General features: G+C 40.5%; 1 pseudogene; it reads left to right on the top strand.

Annotated features, from left to right (window-relative positions):
• The first annotated feature begins 8,984 nt into the window (after nt 1-8,984).
• Nucleotides 8,985-11,516, top strand: LOC121571575 (annotated as a pseudogene).
• Nucleotides 11,517-18,771: the final 7,255 nt, after the last annotated feature.

Below are 18,771 nucleotides of genomic sequence, written 5' to 3'. Positions count from 1 at the left end.
TTAGTCAGCCACCAATTGTGCAAGTTCTCCCACTTAAAAAAGATGAGAGAGGCCTGTAATTTTCATCATAGGTACATGTCAACTATGACAGACAAAATGAGAAAAAAAATCCAGAAAATCACATTGTAGGATTTTTTATGAATTTATTTGCAAATTATGGTGGAAAATAAGTATTTGGTCAATAACAAAAGTTTCTCAATACTTTGTTATATACCCCTTGTTGGCAATGACACAGGTCAAACGTTTTCTGTAAGTCTTCACAAGGTTTTCACACACTGTTGCTGGTATTTTGGCCCATTCCTCCATGCAGATCTCCTCTAGAGCAGTGATGTTTTGGGGCTGTCGCTGGGCAACACGGACTTTCAACTCCCTCCAAAGATTTTCTATGGGGTTGAGATCTGGAGACTGGCTAGGCCACTCCAGGACCTTGAAATGCTTCTTACGAAGCCACTCCTTCATTGCCCGGGAGGTGTGTTTGGGATCATTGTCATGCTAAAGACCCAGCCACGTTTCATCTTCAATGCCCTTGCTGATGGAAGGAGGTTTTCACTCAAAATCTCACGATACATGGCCCCATTCATTCTTTCCTTTACACGGATCAGTCGTCCTGGTCCCTTTGCAGAAAAACAGCCCCAAAGCATGAAGTTTCCACCCCCCATGCTTCACAGTAGGTATGGTGTTCTTTGGATGCAACTCAGCATTCTTTGTCCTCCAAACACGACGAGTTGGGTTTTTACCAAAAAGTTTCATCTGACCATATGACATTCTCCCAATCCTCTTCTGGATCATCTAAATGCACTCTAGCAAACTTCAGACGGGCCTGGACATGTACTGGCTTAAGCAGGGGGACACGTCTGGCACTGCAGGATTTGAGTCCCTGGCGGCGTAGTGTGTTACTGATGGTAGGCTTTGTTACTTTGGTCCCAGCTCTCTGCAGGTCATTCACTAGGTCCCCCCGTGTGGTTCTGGGATTTTTGCTCACTGTTCTTGTGATCATTTTGACCCCACAGGGTGAGATCTTGCGTGGAGCCCCAGATCGAGGGGAGATTATCAGTGGTCTTGTATGTCTTCCATTTCCTAATAATTGCTCCCACAGTTGATTTCTTCAAACCAAGCTGCTTACCTATTGCAGATTCAGTCTTCCCAGCCTGGTGCAGGTCTACAATTTTGTTTCTGGTGTCCTTTGACAGCTCTTTGGTCTTGACCATAGTGGAGTTTGGAGTGTGACTGTTTGAGGTTGTGGACAGGTGTCTTTTATACTGATAACAAGTTCAAACAGGTGCCATTAATACAGGTAACGAGTGGAGGACAGAGGAGCCTCTTAAAGAAGAAGTTACAGGTCTGTGAGAGCCAGAAATCTTGCTTGTTTGTAGGTGACCAAATACTTATTTTCCAACATAATCTGCAAATAAATTCATTAAAAATCCTACAATGTGATTTTCTGGATTTTTTTTTCTCAATTTGTCTGTCATAGTTGACATGTACCTATGATGAAAATGACAGGCCTCTCTCATCTTTTTAAGTGGGAGAACTTGCACAATTGGTGGCTGACTAAATACTTTTTTTCCCCACTGTATATATTCTTACCCTATGGAGGGATAGGATTTTGTTACATGTCAACGTTAAAGCTTCCATATGAGGTTTCTACTATTAAAAGAGGGGTGGCACCGAACACAGATCAATCTGAATTTAGGTCTGGAAATAGGATGAAAAGGGACATGTCATAGGCTTCAAGCCTATCATTGAAGTATAAATCTAAGGGAGAAGGGGGGACTTTATCCATGGTATGGTGTAACATTTGGGAAGATCATATTGATAATATTAGTTATACTTTGAGTCCAGATAGTTCAGATAATATCACTGGGGTTATAGATGCATTGAAGAATATAAGGGATGCATCTGAAGGAGCTGGATGGTCAGTGAAATCTTGGTTGCAAGATCAGTTAGGCCAGTAGGAGCAGTGATGGATTACATTTTAATGGCAGGTTTGATAACACTGTGTGTGATGTTTGTAATTTGTTACTGACCTTTGAGAAAGTTATGATATTGAGATAGGTTGGAATTGTGATGCCTGGAGACAACACTCAGATGCCATTGTTGACTGTTCCTGATCGGGATGAAGATGGACAAGTGGAACTGGAGGATAAATATCATTTTTGATGTTTTGATCATTTTTCAAATTTTTTTTCAATATTAGTGTGTGTTTAGTATGATTTTATGAATCAAAGGGGGGAGAGGATAATGTGATTCATACATCATTTATATATCATTTTATATTCTTAGTTGATATTGATGTTAATTTGAAAGTGTTGTTTTGCAAAAGATACTGTTTGGTCTTTCCTTTTCTCCCAGAAGCATTTGGGGGAACATGTGGAGATTGAAATATTCAAACAAGGACAATATGAAGGGACAATATGAAAGGAGAATGACTGAAGGAGAAGGTGTGGAAAGATTCTGATTCCATCATCAACGATGCATTGGAAGAGGAGACTACGGGGGAGATGAAGTGTAGTGGACTACATTCCAGTGTCTGCAATGAAATAAAGACATATTTGATGTGTAATACATAATTGTGTCATATTCTTAGCTATTAATTTTTGTAGAAGGATATTTGATGTTATTGAATACATGTGAGGATCTTAGATGTTTTTGTTTATTTCGTGAATGCTTAGGGACAGGGAAGGCTAGGCAGGGAGAGATTCACTATAGGGTCCAATGGGTTGACCAGCCTTAGAGTGGATATTTTTTGGATAGGATTTTGTTTGCAGGGGCTTACATGTGTATTTAATTGCATCATAGTTTCAAATGCATTTACATGGTTTATGAGTTTATCTGGAGTACCGAAGGTGGTTGCCTGGGGCAGAGGGACCGTGAGAGAATTTTACTGTCTTGATTGATGGATGGATTTGGAACGAAGGTTGCCGGACAGTTTTTCGCTCTTACACTCCATAAAGATTTATTCATAATTCATAGTAATGTATTCACACTTCATAAACAGTTATTCATATTTCATAGAAAGGTATTTACACTCTAGAGGAGAATGTTTTTGGTTTAAGGTTAAAGATACTCAATAAGATAAATTGTTACTGGTCATAATCCTATTCTGTTTGTTTTCGAGACTTTTAGTTTAGTCTCGAAGGGGGAAATGTGGTGTATTAACATTATGACTGTTTTAGAGGAACAGAAGAGGGAATGTTTTATGATCTTATTTAAAATGTAGCAGTTGGAGGGTGACGCCCCAGGGGAGACTGGTGATTGGCCAGAAGAGGGAGCCACCCATATTTTGGCATTGTCTATATATACTGGGGAAAAACGATGAAGAGCAGAGCGGTCATTATAATTCGAGGTCACTGCTCTCCGGATGTCATGACGTCTGTCACTTATGCTGTAAACTTGTGATATTGAATAAAGACTTCAAATCAAGGTGCAGCTTAAGCGGACTTCTTGTTTGACAGCAATAGCCACACCAGCCGCCGACGCGACACTACAACTGCCATCCTAACGACTGTTACTCTGACCTGGGCTTTAAATGACTTTATGTGGTCATCAACTCTTCTTGCCCTAACGTCTTCAGTCATCTGTCCTTTATCCCTTGACTCCCTGAGCTCCTCAGACATCTTCTGGAATTTCCTCCTCTCCATCTCACCTAAACTCCCCCACCTGCCACCGAGGGTTGTCAGGTCACCTGAGATGACAATATGTATACTGATGTCAACTATAACAGAGGATATTGTCGTGGTGAAAGTGTCGTGAGCTATTGGCTTACTTGAACAATACAGGATCACCTTCAAACTGCTCATGCTCACCTAGAAAGCACTCAATGAACTGGCGCCCTCATACCTTACTGACCTCCTGGACCCCTACATTCCGACCTGCTCACTGCACTCCTCTAACAATGGCCTCCTCATCATCCCTTGCACCAGGCTCCGCTCCATAGGAGACGTTGCTTTTAGCAGTGCAGCCCCCCAAAATAGCAAACAAAAACGTATAAAAACTGGAACGAATCTCTTGCTCCAGCGCCACGGGCTACAGCTCTACAATGACAGAGCTAAGGCGAGCATACCATGTTGTTTCACTATTTAGACAGATATTCAACTGACAAACAGGCCAGATACAGTAGGTTATAAACACACAATAATGCACGTGACCCATGACTGTATCAATATTATAAACTATTATAGTCCACATATAACATCTAATAATATATGATAATATCCGCTATTAAGCAGACACTTTTAACCGAATTAGTCATGCGACTTAATCATGCGTAGCTTAACCTCTTCTAAATATGTTGGAAAACAAATTGCTTTATGTAATGAAGAGTACATGTGTAATAAAACAATTCACTTTTAAATTGTTCTCTAATTAAACATTACGGATTTGCCAAGTCGACTGTTTTATTGGTGTGACATGCCTCACCTAACTGTGATTACGCCCAGGTGCATCTCGTTATTGGTGTGTGGGGTTCTACGTATAAATTGCGAGTGCTTCCCAGTGGCTAGAAGATTCCCATTATTTGTAAAGGTTGGCATGCCTTGAGAAGACAAGAGAAGTGAAGGTGCCTTAGACCACATTTCTAGTAATGGCAGCCTGGTAGTTGAATCGTAAGTATGGTAAAAGTATTACCTCCAGCCAGGATCAGCTCTCCTTCTCCCTGGCCACATCTCCCTAAACCTTTGTATGTATAGCTGTTTCTATTTTAAAGTGAACGCTAATCAGTATATATTGGTGATAGGATCATTGTGTGAGCGTTAGCGCTGAAGATTGTGTGATATTATTGCGGAGCGCTCCAATGGTGATTATAGAGATGTGACTCTCTAATATTAGTGATGAAAGATATTGATGCTTCAGAAAATAAATCTGCTGTCTATTTGAAATCTATCTCAGGCACGTCCGATACAACTGATTGCATTAGGCTGTATCAAGGGCATTGTGATTCATTGGCCAGTCAATTCAGGTGTGATAGTGCCAGCATTCTTCTGGATAAAAATGCTTTCTTACTGTTCACTTGGAAACCAATTAGGAAACATGGTACTTTGTACTTATATAATAACTGCTATGTAACTACTATGTAATTACAGTCTAGCGGTATTGGTTGTTAGAAAACAGCACATCTCCAGCCAACATGTTTCAGACCAAAGTTGATACTGATTTATTACTGTGGACTAGCTATATAGGTTAGAGGGCAGCTTGATGTAGTGTGACTAGATACACTGTCATTACTACTTACATAGGCATCCATCTCACAGCTGCTGAATGATTATGGATTGATAAGTGATTTGTAGTGAGCCTCATAGTTGTAAGTAATAGATTTCTGAATACATTTCACTTATGATTCAAACCATGGACCTCATTCCTGTAAATCACTCAATAGTGTACAAAAACCTTCCTCAACCATGAATGCTTATTGTCAGAAGAATCCATATACCTCCTACCCCTGGGCAAGATCATGTGACATCACAAAGTTCACTTCCTCTGCTATGCTGATGACACCCAGCTCTACCTCTCCACCAAACCCACCACTCCCCTCCCTCCCACCTCCCTCATCAGCTGCCTTCACGACATCCAGAGCGGGATGAACATGAACCTCCTCAAACTCAACAGCAACAAGACAGAGGTCATGCTCATCGGCTTCAGATCCACTCTCTCCAAGCATCACCACAGATGGTTTCCCGGTCCCTCTGTAAACACAAGTCAAAAGCCTCAGTGTCTCCCTGGACAGTTCCCTCTATTTCAAACCCCACATAAAAACCAGAACCCGGACAGCATTCTTCCACCTCAGCAATTTCTCCAGGCTCCGCCCCTCACTGTCACACTCCAGCACCGAAACCCTCATCCATGCTTTCGTTACTTCCCGACCCAGTACCGCTGTAACACTCTCCTCACCGGATCCCCACCAAACTCATCAATAGACTCCAACTGGTTCTGAACCCTGCTGCCAGAATCCACACCCACACCAGATCAACTGAACACATCAAACCAATCCTCATCAATCTACTCTGGCTCCCTGTGCAAGCCTGTATTAACTTTAAAGCACTCCTCCTCACCTACAAAGCCCTCTACAACCTGGCACCCACCTAGCCCTCTGATCTTCTCCCAGTCTATGCCCTCTCCCGCTCCCTCCACTCCCCTTCTGCTGGTCTCCTTGTCTCCCCCCCATTCCACCTCTTCACCATTGGTGCCCGTGCCTTTAGCTCCTATTCCCAACCCTACCACCTTAAACCAAACCTTTACCCTAAATCGGGTTTGTATCCTCTTCCCAACCCCTCCCCTCTCTTTTTATCTGTCCTGTTCTGTCTGGTCCTTTGATTTTATATTGTTTCGATTTTATATTGCCCTGTTGATTGATGCACTTGATTTTATAACTTATGTATCACACTTCATTTTATGTAGGCCTACTTTTAATGGAAGATGTCCTTGAGTGTCCTGAAAGGCGTCCGCCAAGTTAAAATGAATAATTTTTTTATTATTATTATTATTATTAGTGTGTCAGGAAAAAACATACAAAAAAAGGATGTCGTTGGCCAGTTAATATAATTTTTTAAATAATAATTTTACTTTAAAACCCCTTTAAAAAATTATCCAGGAGGAAACAGTCTTATTTGAAATGAGGAATGTATGATATTTTGCTGACAAAAAACGATTACTGTGGAAAAACGCATTATGGAATGGAGAGATGAAAATGATTCTAAACATTTCACATCTGTATGTAGTACTACATTTTTTATGTTGGAATACACATTCATCTGAGAATACATACCTTTTCCCTTCAGCACCTCTGCGCAAAACAAGTTATAGGAAGACACACTGCGCTTATAACCAGCAGCTTCGGGGCGCTGGGTGTTGGAGCAGGCGTTAAGTGAAAGCCCATAGTTACCAATCCTGTTTTGTAATTTGAAAGGAAAGCATTGTCATTAGATGTAACTCAACTAAAACCATTCAAGCATAACACTGTATAACTTCTGTGTTGATAAAATGCAGTTTACAGTACTGTAATTAAACATGATTTTACACTGTTGCCTGTTTTAGTTGGTGAATTGTTTATTCTTTTTTTCACAATGTTCTAACAATACAGGGGGTTAGGAACAAACACTTGGCCTGGGGTCGTCCAGTGGTCTTGTGCTGTAGTGGAATGTCTCCCCATTATGCCTGCACCAATCCAATGCTTTTAAATGCATGAGGTGAAATGAAAGTGTGGACACTTGTGGATGCAGGGTATCGGAACGCAGCCTATTTCTTTCCCCACGCTCCCCTAAATCAGGGCTGAGGACCTCCTTTTCATACCCCGTTCATGATGAGAGACAAGGGTACCCCTGATGTTAGCCGTTATGGGGTGTCTTCCTACAACAACAACAACAACAACAACAACAACGATATATGAAATTGTAACATGTGTGTATGTAAGTGTTTCTTAGTCTTTGAACAAGAGCCTTCAGTCCTTTGGTCTAACTGACAGGGGATTGGTCAAAAGCCCTTGGTCAGGGTAGTAGGAGCCAGTCTTTTCATTATACTGCACTCACATACATCGCGTACTGCAGGCTACAATATGAAGCAGTAGAAACAATAAAGGGTCTTCCATGTCCCTGTTTCGGTAAAAAGCTTTGGGACGGGGCTGGAGAAATGTTACCACTCTCAAACTCATAGACAGAGCAATGGATGCAAAGACTGCCCATCCATGATATGTTTTTTATTCTTCCTGAGTTGGAATGTCACAGAATTTCCAGACTGTTTGCAGACCTGATAACTTTTATCTGATTAACAAGGCAAGCTAGGGCCTCTGCCCTGCCCATCTTACTTCCTGGTGTGTGCCCAATCAAATGCCAGTTCTCTGTTGACAATAAAGATGGACTATGCCAGAGGGAGTTGGTATAAGTTGATACAGGATAAGATGTGTATTTTACCACCCACGATTCAGGTTAGGATTGTGGGTGGGGAAGCTGATCCTAGATCTGTACCTAGGGGAAACTTGACACACAAAAGTCAAGTGACTCATCAGGTGATTTCTCTGAAACAGTGGTGAGGAGAGTTACAGTCTACCTATAGATGGCACTGTGGCATTGTTCATCCTTCACTGTAGCCTAAGTTACTTTCTATTTCAATTTATGTTGCTCAGTTCACCTGCTCAAACCCTACACCCCAACCCGAGCACTCCATTCTTTTACCTCTGGTCTCTTGGCCCTCCCACCCCTACGGGAGAGCAGCTCCTGCTCAGCCCAGTCAAAGCTCTTCTCTGTCCTAGCACCCCAATGGTGGAACCAGCTTCCCCGTGAAGCTAGGACAGCAGATTCCTTGCCCATCTTACAAAAACATCCAAAACCCTACCTCTTCAAATAGTATCTTAAATAATCCCACAGCAACCCCCCCCTTGCACCCCCTTCTCCCCCCTTCTTTCTTGAACTAACACTCGCACTTAACTTTTTCTTACTAGCTCTGACTTTGCTGATAGCTACTTTACTGAGGAAAAATGTACTTCCTATGACTGTGATCTGTGGTTGTCCCACCTAGCTTCTGTATCTTAAGATGAATATACTAACTGTAAGCCGCTCTGAATAAGAGTGTCTGCTAAATGACTAAAATGTAAATGTAAAATGATGACATTGTACTTCTTTCATCTCCTCCACTGGTGTGTTTTCATTTCACCTACAACTTCATACCCAACAGTCATCTACGGCAACCCATCAGAGACATAACATATAAAACAGTGCACATCAGACAGTATGAAACTCATTATGGCAATATCAACATGAAGATTCAAATAATTGAATTTGTAAACCCATCTTATTTAGTCCTTGTTGTCTTTGTTGAATAACAGAAGGTGTTTTATGTACCATTGTGTCACTTGTTAAAGATGAAACTTAATGGCTAAACATTAACAAGTTATGACCCTGTTTGTTTGCCATGATGGAGAGAATAGTGAAAGAAAGTATACAGTTGTGTTGTTCAACCCAGCGTTACCATTCAGTCTCATCTAAACTGATAAAGAAATGATTTCCTTCTGTCTCTTGTTCCTCTGGATTCATATAACTTCTGCAGGTCAGTACAAATACAATGTTCCTTGATTCATATTGCTAGTTATTTAAACTTCAGAAAACGACTTGGGCAGTTCTTAGTCTCCAGACTAAGTGACATTTTTACTACATCTCATTGTAGAGTGAGGATCTGTGTTTAAACGTAGGCCGAGCGGTAGGTATTCAATCAATTGCTGATAGGGGATTTATAAATATGTCAGAAATGACAGAAGACACGCAGATCATGTATGTTACAATATTTAATTATAGCATTCTATTCACAGCTCCATACTATATGACATTACATGATCAATCATATAATTATAACATTCTATTCACAGCTACATACTGTATGATTTTACATGATCAATCATGTAATTAGAATATTCTATTCACATCTCCATACTGTATAATATTACATGGTCAATCACATAATTATAACATTCTATTCACAGCTACATACTGTATGATTTTACATGATCAATCATATAATTATAATATCCTATTCACAGCTCCGTACTGTATGATATTACATGGTCAATCATATAATTATAATATTCTATTCACAGCTCCCCACTCTCTGAAATACTTATACACTGCAGTCTCAGGTGATACTGACTTCCCAGAGTTCACGGTGGTGGGTTTGCTGGACGACCATCAGTTTGTGTACTTTGACAGCAACACCAAGACACTGGTCCCCACCGCTGAGTGGATGAAGGAGAATGCAGGAGAATACTACTGGGAGCTCTACACTGAGCCCCTGATTAACCAATATGAAGGCTTCAAAAACCTCATTATGTTTGCAAAGAAGCAGTTCAACCAAACCCAGTCAAAAGGTAACAGAATGCACATGTGCGTGCATGCAAACTCTCTCTCTCACACACACACACACACACACACAAATTAATCAAGTAAACTTTTCTCATTTAAAACACACATGCATCAAACCACATCTAGCCTTGTTCTCAGTTATGGCTAGTATTACATGGCCGTTGTCCAGTTAATACATGTTTACTGTAGATAGACCTGTCTCTCTCCCTCTTTCTCAGTTGTTCACACAATCCAGAACTTGTACGGCTGTGAGTGGAATGATGAGACTGAACTCAAATATTATTTCCATCACTATGGATATGATGGTGAGGATTTCATTTTATTGGACATGAAGACCATAAGATGGATAACCTCCGTACAGCAGGCAGACACCATCAAGCAGAAGTGGGACGATAACAGCAAGGATCTGTAGTATCTCAAATGGTACTTCACTAAGGAGTGTATTGACACTTTGAAGAAGGATGTGAACTTCACCAGCAGCATCTTGAAGAGGACAGGTACAGAGACAGAGTCCTTTTCAATCAAAACCTATTACCGGTTGTTTCTGGCTTGAGGCACAACAACATCATTCCCCCACTACAAGAATGCTGTTTTGATTTTATATTTATTTCCTCTCACTCCTTCTCTTCAGCCCCTCCTTCAGTGTCTCTGCTCCAGAAGACCCCCTCCTCTCCAGTGAACTGCCACGCTACAGGTTTCTACCCCAGTGGAGTCATGGTGTTCTGGCAGAAAGACGGACAAGAACAGCATGAAGATGTGGAGCATGGAGAGACTCTCCCTAATCTAGATGGAACCTTCCAGAAAAGTACTCACCTCACAATGGACTCTGAGGAGTGGGAGAACAACAACTATACCTGTGTGGTTGAACACAAAGAAAACATCATCACCATCAAACTGGATCAGTCTGTGATAAAAACAAACAGTGGTAAGATGAATCATATTTTTCAATATGACAGAGAATGCAATGATTTACAGTAATATTCACTGTGTGTGCATGCGTGTTTGTTCATAAACTCAGACAAGCTTCCTGAATATGGCTTCATCATCATTGGAGTAGTGGTACCTGTCATCCTCCTAGCCCTCTTCACCATAGCTGGGTTTATTATGTGGAACAGGATGAGGACAGGTGAGCAACGACAGAAAGAATATGTGACTGAGTACAGTACATTACAAATATTGAAGAAGCCTGGAGAAGCCCACATGTATTTGAACATGGTGTGGGTTGGTATGTACAGTGTTGATGCTTAATACAGCTTTTAAAGGACTCTAACTATTTGGATCCCTCTGTTTTGTGTTAGCCTCTGATGATGGTTCCAACCCGTCCATGACACAGCAGAACCAGATACAGTGTGAGGTTTCTCTCTCACTAATTAAACAGGTAATGTACTGTATCTGTAAGGGTCCAGTGGCATCAAGTGGCTTGTACTCTTGTTAGATTATGCTTCTCTGTCTGTCCGTCCGTCCATCCTTCTGCAAATCAATTCCCCAACCTTTCCTTTGTCAACCCAGATGTCTGTCTGTCTGTCTGTTTGTCTCACAGGAGAGAAGCAGAAAAAGGAGGACTTTTATTGAAGGACAGTGAGGCCAGCTGAAAAGTGCTACCGACTGATAGGATATTTCATCTCACAATGAACACAATACAATGTCTGGTCAAATCCGGTATCACAGCTCATATGAATATACCACACAATACTTGAAGATAGGAAAAACCCGCAGTCACTGAAATATTCTTTAAGTTTTCATGTTTTTTCAGCAGCAGAGGTCAGAACAAATGGACACGTTTAGGCGGCAGCCTTTGTCAGCGTTTGGAGAACAATTAATATTCACCCATATTTATAGATGACATCACATGGCAGTACTGCTTCTTTCTTATTTACATTCATAATTTACAATCATTATTTACAATCATTATTTACATTCATTATTTACATTCATTATTTACATACATTTTCTATTATTTTCCACAATAGCTTCAAAATATACCACAAAGTTTTCATGACGACTGATTACTATGTTTTTCTATATGTAAGGGTCATTTTCAGGAATAAAATTGGATCGTTAATACCATGATTCATTGTGTGTATTTGTACTTTCTGGTCAATGCAATGAACATGGAATTAGCATCAACTAGCTTGCCTCTGTAATGTCATCATGAATTTCCTGATCTCAGGCAACTAGCCGTGTTCTGTGTAGATCATAACCAGACATCACCAGACGGGGACTATATCAGGCTTGATATGTTCTCTAGATTTTCTTGAGTTTCTGTTACCACCTAGAACAATCAAATTACATGACGTTATTAAGCTGTAGTTTTGTATTATATGGAGATTGTGATGATGCAAAAGCAAATAACCTATTGTCACAACACACCCATTGCACCATAGATGGTATTGAGAGTGCGAGCATCTGCATTACTGAATACAGTAGGCTACAGAGACACCCATTTTAATTCCTGTATGACCCAAGCAAGGTTTTGGCAACTCTTATTCCTGTGGCCCGCCCAGCACTAAATCATTGCTGTAAACAGACTGTCTATAGAGGGAGCTGTGACTCCAGTCATCTCTGCTTTAGAGAAGCTTTGTATCTCCTGTTGCTGTCTGGGGACTTCCCAGGTCAGGCAGCAGGCTTCAGACTTCACCTACTAGCTTTATACACTCAGGGACTACACAGCCTTACAGAACAGAGATGAAGAATAGAACACTGTGTGTGAAAGGCTGACAGGTGATCAAACCCTAAACACTGAAGCCGAACCCTCAACATCAGCATGTATGTTCAGCATGTTTATCTCTGTTTCAGGCTTTGTTCAGGCCAACAGTAAGTGCCTGCCTTTATTCTGCTTCTGACTTGGTCACTGAAACTGAAAGAAAATGCTCCATCTTGTAGTTGGTCACCATTTGGCATCTGACTTTGGATGTATTGTGTTGGACTGTATCCATTTTAGAATATGGTTGTGTCTGTTTTCCTTGTAGCTTCTGATGATGGTTCAAACTCCTCCAAAAGGCATGAGGTTTCTCTCTCTCAATAATTAAACAGGTGAATGTCTCTCTAGTTGTCTGTTTTTGAAACAGCAAAGTCAACTTTCTCACCAATCCCCTATTGACATGATTGCATGTCATGATGTACGCAAGTTTGAGTTACTAGTAGATACACTACATTTCCAGAAGTATGGGGACACCTCGAACATGGATGTGGACACCTCGAACATCTCATTCCAAAATCATTGGCATGAATACGGAGTTAGTCCCCTCTTTGCTGCTATAACAGCCGCCAATCTTCTGGGAAGCTTTCCACTGGATTTTGGAACATCGCTGAGGGGACATGCTTCCATTCAGCCACAAGAGCATTAGTGAGGTTGGGCACTGATATTGGGCGATTAGGCCTGGCTCGCAGTCGCCGTTCCAATTCATCCCAAAGGTGTTCGATGGGGTTCAGGTCGGGGCTCTGTGCAGGCCAGTCAAGTTCTTCCACACCGATCCCGACAAACCCTTTCTGTATGGACCTCGCTTTGTGCACGGGGGCATTGTCATGCTGAAACAGGAAAGGGCCTTCCCCAAACTGTTGCCACAAAGTTGGAAGCACAGAATCTTGTAGAATGTCATTGTGTGTTGTAGCGTTAAGATTTCCCTTCACTGGAACTAAGGGGCCCGAACCATGGAAAACAGCCCCAGACCATTATTCCTCCTCCACCAAACTTTACAGTTGGCGCTATGCATTGGGGCAGGTAGCATTCTCCTGGCATCCGCCAAACCCAGATTCGTACGTCAGAATGCCAGATGGTGAAGCGTGATTCATCACTCCAGAGAACGCGTTTCCACTGCTCCTAGATGTTTCCACTTCACAATAACAGCACTTACAGTTGACCGGGGCAGCTCTAGCAGGGCAGAATTTTGACGAACTGACTTGTTGGAAAGGTGGCAACCTATGACGGTGCCACGTTGAAAGTCACTGAGCTCTTCAGTAAGGCCATTCTACTGCCAATGTTTGTCCTGTGAGATTGCATGGCTCGATTTTATACACATGTCAGCAATGGGTGTGGCTGAAATAGCCGAATCCACTACTTTGACGGGGAGTCCACATACCTTTGTATATATAGTGTATCTCAAGGTAGGATTTGGCTCAAGTCTTTTCAGTGTAACATGCTGTATTAATTTCAGTCATCTTATTCATTGACCTCTGTCTGTCTGTCTTTACAGCAGAGAAGCACAGACAAGAAAATAAAGAAAACTCTTATAGAAGTTTGAGTCAAAGTAACGTGCACCCAGCCACAAATACACATTTCTCTAAAACAGCACTCTCTGGTGATCACTTCTTGGGTAACATTTTACTTGACACCCAGTGTCATAACACGTTATGATGCGGTCATAACCATGCCATAATATGTCATAACATCTTACATAACTTGTCATAACCTGTCATAATATGGTCATAAAACTGCCATGACCCATATATTTACACCTGTTGTGACATATATTGCGTTATTTTATGGCTGGTTATGACACCTACAGAAGAGTGTCAGAACCCACATTTATTCACTTATTGTTTTCACTGCCAAGATGTTTCCTTCCATTTAAAAGTTTGTCTCTTAAATCCTTTGTTTTTGTTGTAATGAATTCTTTACAGTCATTTTCTTTCATCATATTTTAAATAACTTGAAGAAAATACACTTTATGACACTGTCATGAAGCATTATGACCATCCTGTGTCACTTTACTTGGACTAAGAAAATAAACTTTATGACACTGTCACGAAACACTATGACCAATATAATCACTATAAGCCAGATAGGCCTATCATGCCCTTATATCAGTCATCAGTCAAAAAGAGGGTGTCTTGTCCTGCTCCTGAAATCTCCTCCTGCATTCATCCCATTCATCAGCAACAGAGCATAGGGGTAGGTGCATGTCTGACATCAATTTGTGCTCAATTCTAATTAATTTAACATGTTATATATCATAAACATACTGTTGACACGTAGGCTATGGTGTAATGGAATGTTTAGACTTGTGTGGTAGGTTTTGTGGGGTTTTACAGTCTTATGTAGGTGTCTTAACCAGCCACAATATAACACAATACATGCCACAACAGGCCTAAAAATAAATGGTCATGACAGTGTTATGACCATATTATAACAGGTTATGACAAGTTATTTCAGCTGTTATGACATATTATGACATGATTATGACCCTGTCATAATGTGTTATGACACTGGGTGTCAAGTAAAGTGTTACCACTTCCTGTAACTAATAGCTGCACAAATAAAATCTACAATGACAAAAAATCAAAATTTTTGACAGTAACTGGGTCTGATATTGGGGTTATAGGTATATAAACTAGTTTGAAATGCAAAAACAGATGAGTTTTTACTGAAAACTAGTTGTTTGAAAACTATACCGGAAAAATACTTTTAACTTTTGCTAACCTGCAACACTGAAGTTGTTAGATGTTACAAACTAAGTGCTTAAGCAATGCTGTGCCCCACTGTCAACATCCTGGAATAAGGAGAATCCCTATTGTCTTAATAATAGACAATATTAATAACTTCAGAGCTTTTGGATTATCTTTCTGCTACACCGGTATACCAATCAAAACATGGAAACCTGGAAAGTGTTAACATCAATGTAAAACTAGTGATACAAATATAATGATGCCAACTTTTTAGACCTCGAAAATGTTTTTGTGGTGTTCAGTAATCCATGGTGTTCAGTAATGCTCCACTACATCATTGTATAACAGTTTTATTCTTAACAATGGTATTCAAATGATTTTCTCTGATCTATACAGTTCTATAACAGACACATTGGAGGTAGCCTAAGTGCCAGTATGTTTGTCTCTCTGATTTCAAAGGGGTTGAGTTAAATGAGGAAGACACATTTTAGTTGAATTCATTCAGTTGTGCAACTGACTAGATATCCTCTTTTTCTTTCACTGTCTGCTATCATGCCAAGGAGTTGGAAAGAGAGCAGAAACCGTTGAAGGAGGTTAGTTTGATCTTTTGTGTGATTTAATTTTCTATATAGAGAATTCTTGGGTGGAGGATTACAATCATAAATCTGTAAATACAGTTGATTTTCAGAAATAAATGGTTGCTAACATACTAAATGTGTATTTGTGCTTCATATTGTTGTCAATGAGCTCTGAGGAGCTTCAATCAGGAGCCAAACAGAGAACATGCACCCTTGTCACATGCTGTAGTGTTGAAGAGACTTAATTCACTAGTGTTTGTTACTGTGAATGGGCAGACGTTTCATGCTAGACATCACACCTCATCAGATACCCTCCCCTTTATTCTCTGGTACATAGACTATACTGTAGTCCTCTCTGGTCTCCTCTTATCTAGTTACATGACCTTTGACCCCTCAGGCCAGTCACCAGCAGGGCTTGTAAGGCACAGTTTCTGTCATCACTAATCAGACGTGTATGAAAAAGAAAAAGCACAACGACAACCCTCATATTAAGGATTTGAATGACCAGTTGCCTACTGGAGAAAGACTAGTGGACTGGGGGAGGCTATGTTAGAATTAGTGAGGCCAATGTATAACATATTTGTTATATATAACTATAAACAAGCTATAATGTTTTTTATTCATCAGTATTATCATCATTAAAACATATAAATAATCAATTAGATTACCTTTCACTTTCTATTTCAACTTATGTTGCTCAGTTCACTCTGGTGCCTGATGACATTGTACTTCTTTCATCTCCTATTGGATAATAATTCCTCCACTTGTGTGTTTTCATGTCCTAGCCTAGTTAAATAAAGTTTAAATAATAAATAATAAAAATGTCCAACAGTCACTCCTTTTTCCATTATGTTATCTTTTTTATGTGTGAAATAACAAACATAACACCATAGCAAAGATTTTAACCCCAAATACTTTTTACTGACAAAAAAACAACAACTTCTAATGCCATTCAAATATGGCTTAATATGTTTTGTATAACCAGTCAACAGATGATATCAGCTGCCTTTTCAATAGAAAATATATTGTTTTTCATTCTTCCTGAGTTGGAATGTCACATAATTTCCTGACTGTTTGCAGAATACAGAGAAACAAGTTGGCAAGAAGGATTCCATGACCTGAGACTTTTATCTGATAAACAAGCTATGGCCTCTGCTCTGCCCATCTTACTTCCTGGTGTATGTGCCAAATGCCAGTTCTCTGTTGAAAATAAAAACTGACTACGCCAGAGGGAGTCGGTAGACGTTTCCACCAACCACTGATATAGGGTCAGATATTTACCATCCATGGTTCATGTTAGGATTGGAGGTAGGGTACTCAGATCCAAGATCTGTGGTGAGAGGCAATTTCTACCTTGAACATGACCAAAACAGAGTAGGTTGAAGTTGCCCTAAGATGCTGATCTTGGGTCAATTTTGAATTTTCCCCACTAATGGTTAAGGTTAGGATTTGGGGAGCGGAAGCTGATCTTACCCAGGAGCAACAAAGACACCCAAAAGTCAAGTGACTCAACAGGTGATTTCTCTGAAACAGTGGTGAGGAGAGTTACAGTCTACCTATAGATGGCACTGTGGCATTGTTCATCCTTCACTGTAGCCTATGTGACTGATGGTTTGTCCCTTTTATTCTTCTTATCAGGGACTTTCCATTCACAGATGTATTAGATAACTGAACTTGATGTGGTTATTCACATTCCAGAACACACTGTGGGAGTGTGAATGAATTCCAGAACACATTTTCATTGTGGAGAGGAAATGAAAAAATGATGACCAAAGATGACTTGGTTAGACTTGTAGGCCTGTTACTGTATTTATGGTCAAAGAGTTTTCAGCTAGTATCCACTGGCACTGTTTTAGTTCTTTCAGTAGCCTATAGTCTTTGTGAGACAAAAGCACTTCTTAAATGAAAATAATGTGTCAGTGTAATAGGCCGACATCCCACACAGCAGTTTGGATATGAAATAACATCCATGTGTCGGCCATCTTATGATTGAGGATCGATAGACACAAGATGCATGCTGATGCTCTTACATGAAAGGGTGTGGTACTTACCTCAACACTCACTGTTTGACTCCACCCTCTGTGTATGTGTATGTTTGAGTGTGTGTGTGAGTGTGTATGTGTGTGCATGCTCTGCTCGCGTTTATCTGTGTGTGCACAGTACTTTCCATTGCATTTCTATGCTGTATTATTTTATTGCTGTGTTTTTCAATGTGATGATATAAAACTATATCAAATGGAGCTAGATCCAATACGATTCACCTACTTCAATGGGTCACATAGAGGCTGCCAAATAAAGCTCCATAGACGTTAGCCTGAGATAGCTCTAATGTGCCATCCTCCCAAACCACAGTATGCCCTCTGAGAATACTATAGGAAGAATACATTGTTTCTCCTCTTTCACATCAAAGTTTTCTTCCTTCCATGTTATTGATTTGAGTCAAGGCCATTGTAAGAACTATGCCTACAGCAGCAGGTTGCTGCAAGACATCCCTGTATTTAGTCTTAACACAATACGCTTCCAGTTTATCCAGACTGGCTTGTCTTAACGATACTGAACAAAAATATAAGCGCAACATGTAAAGTGTTGGTCCCATGTTTCATGAACTGAAATAAAAGATCCCCGAAATATTCCATACACACAAAAAGCATATTTCTCTCATATTTTGTGCACAAATGTCTTTACATCCCTGTTAGTGAGCATTTCTCCTTTGTCAAGATAATCCATCCACCTGACAGGTGTGGCATATCAAGAAGCTGATTAAACAGCATGATCATTACACTGGTGCACCTTGTGCTGGGGGACAATAAAAGGCCACTCTAAAAATTGCAGTTTTGTCACACAACACAATGCCACAGATGTCTCAAGTTTTCAGGGAGCTTGCAATTGGCATGCTGACTGCAGGAATGTCCACCAGAGCTGTTGCCAGAGAATTTAATGTTCATTCCAGTACGTCCAACCGGCCTCAC

The sequence above is a fragment of the Coregonus clupeaformis genome, chromosome 35, assembly GCF_020615455.1.
Source record: "Coregonus clupeaformis isolate EN_2021a chromosome 35, ASM2061545v1, whole genome shotgun sequence".
Taxonomy (NCBI): domain Eukaryota; kingdom Metazoa; phylum Chordata; class Actinopteri; order Salmoniformes; family Salmonidae; genus Coregonus; species Coregonus clupeaformis.
This window is presented reverse-complemented; position numbering and strand designations above follow the sequence as displayed.